Here is a 2987-nt window from a genome sequence, read left to right on the forward strand (position 1 = left end):
CGATCGTAGAGATCCACTTAGGCCTATCATTATCAAATTAAAAATTTGTGACTGCGAGAGATATTTCAACTAAAAATTGGTCACGATGACGAGACTTTCTGTGACTTGTCACGTTGGTCAAAATAGTGCAATTTATTAATAAATATTAGAATATGAATATTTTAGTAGCAAATATAATTATATGTTACTAAATAGATAACATATATTATATAAATGCGTATATATTAAGTATACATAAATATATAGCAAATAATCGTGAATAAACTAAAAATTAGCTCTTGAATTTAAGCACAACAGAAAAGTATTAAGATAGTTTTAAAAATACGATATTGACAATTGTGATATAACTTTCAATATTATTGATATTCAGATGTCTGACTTGGTGAATCAGCACCTTTACTCTATTTTATCTGTGGATAGTTTTAAGTCACACTAAATACGGGGCTTTATGGATGGATCTGATGTCTTTGTATCTGCCTGTGTTTATCAAATTTCGCTGTATTTTTAGGATACTGAGTGTTGGATTATTGTGACTGTCAATTGCATTGAACAGTTTCAGAGCACGATCTTTAATGTATTTTTCAATAAATCCACTCTCAGATCTCTGTGGATATCCTCTTACATACCATGGGGCGTTAACCAGTTTTTTTAAGGCAATATTTTGCCCTTTTTGAAGAATTTTTAAAGTTGAGCTTGGCGCTTGGCAAAACGCTATACTGCCATAGAGTAGTCCTGGTTTAATAATTTGCTTAAATATGCTAATCTATTATTTATGTGAGCTTTTTTTTGCTGCTGATGAGCGGGTGAAGGGAGTGTAATATTCGGGCAGCTTGAGCTCGTTTGGACTTGAAATGTGCTTTCTAGAACTTTCAATACAAGATATATTTTGGTCATAACCAAAAAGAAGATGGAATCACCATAACTTTTTGTCATATGACTGTCTATATAAAAAGGTCTCTGTCACCTTTTGATGCTTTATTGAAACCAACATTTTTAATTGGTGTACTTTACTCATGTGCTGATCTTTAAAAACAAAAGTTAGACATCTCTAAGTTTTCTAATGAGTTTCATTCAATATTTTCTCAATTTTCATTAAAACTTTTATGTATATTTGTAAATTGTTAGTCAAATAACAAGAAATGATCCATCCATTCTTGAGATAAGTCATAACTGGAAACGACAAATGGGGTATTAACAACAATGTCAAAAGAAATATATCGTGGAGTAAAAGAGATAAGCCGATTGATGACCCAAGACAATTCAAATGGGTTACGAATATTTTAGCTTTAATAACTGTAGGTTGACTATTATCAATCAGTTATTTTTAGAATAACACGTAATTCCATTAATATAAAAGGAACATTGTTCCTTTTGTTTTTATTATTCTTCTTCATTATATTACAATTCTTAAAACAGTATGTGGACCATAACATAACATATATTAATATAGTTAGTTATAATTATATATTTATGTTTGGTTTACTGTAGTTCATGTCGTATGCACAAGCTGTCAAAACCTTCATCGAATATTTTAGTGGATGTCTGTTCAAATTAAAAATGTATTTATTTTTAAGCTACAATCGCAGATTATAACGTTCAATTTTGAAAACTTCTGCGTTTCCCTGTAAAATCAACTTAATCAGTCAAACAACTAAATATCAGGTTTATTAAAAAACAAGGAATACCTACACACTCAACAAAGACTGGTATTATGGGAGCTTTAGATCATGTCCGACGGCAACCTTTAAAGTCTACTATGGACTCATATAGTAAGAAAAGACATCTTATCAGAACCAAATTCAACTACTAGCGAGGATCGCCATTTTACATATGACCCGAACTAACATCAATTTAGGAAGTTCTCCAAATCGCAAGAAATTTGACATCCTTGCAAAGCAACTTCCTAACATTTGAATGCTACGAGACACCATGCACTTAAAGCTTATTTTCATATCTTGATTTAAAAATGAATACAGTAATAAAAACAGTTGAAATGGTATAACTTAAACCTATAAGATAAACCAGAATATGGATTATAATGCTTGGGATTGAAATACTCAGAAGCGCTAGGTAAAAAGACACAACTAACTTTTAAGCAGAAATTACTGCATATCAAATGAGTCTGTCAAACCCATCGTATAGTATTTCTAACTAATAGTCTGGCAGCAATAAATCCACTTAATTTTCGAAAAGCTTGATATCTTTGCCCAAAACAATCAGATATGAATCCTATGGGTTTTGGGTCACGCTGACGTTTCTGGCAACGAAGCTGTGAACTTGTCAGGAGATTATTTATTTTAAATCATTCAGAAAAAAGAGGAGGAACAAACAAAACTATATTGGGATAGCCTACTAGGGCTATCAGAAACGATATCACTAATCATCACTAAAACGGTTTAAGGATTGAATGTTGCTAAGAAAAATAATTTTAAAATTGTTACAATAATTCTGACTGAGCTTTGTATGCTAAGCTATCATTTCACAAAACTGAAAACTTAGTCTAATGAAGCTTGTAGGATGTGTAGAGAAGAAAATGAGATCTCAAAACACGTGTTAGGAGTTAGGTACACAGAACTCTTTCATCGTCTTTTAAAACAAATATTTTGGTTTTAATTTTGTTATAATTGTTTTTTCTAAAACCATAATCTTATTATTTCAGAACTTACGGTAATAACTATTAATAACTCTAACCACTTAAAGGAAAATTTAAACACTATAAAAAACCGCTCTGATGCTAGTTGTTCTTAACCATAAACAAAAACTAATTTAATGGTACTACATGCTATACATAATCTTTGTTCTCAGAAGGCGTCCTGTAAATAATGTTAGTAAAGTGTTATGAGTATATTTAGTAGTTCTCATCTGTGAGTTTATTAACTCATTTATTTACACTTTTAAAATAACTAATCAAATCAAAATCGACACCTTTTGTCATTTTATAAATTGTTTGAAACGGGTCTACCTTTGCACTATAGAGTTAGAACTAA

General features: G+C 30.6%; 1 protein-coding gene across 1 annotated transcript in view; it reads left to right on the forward strand.

Moving 5' to 3' along the window:
* LOC119682735 (serine/threonine-protein kinase PAK 3-like) overlaps positions 1–2987 on the forward strand; it is a 491650-nt gene that overhangs the window by 349245 nt on the left and 139418 nt on the right. The window lies entirely within an intron of this gene.

This window comes from Teleopsis dalmanni, chromosome 2 (assembly GCF_002237135.1).
Source record: "Teleopsis dalmanni isolate 2A chromosome 2, ASM223713v2, whole genome shotgun sequence".
Taxonomy (NCBI): Eukaryota; Metazoa; Arthropoda; class Insecta; order Diptera; family Diopsidae; genus Teleopsis; species Teleopsis dalmanni.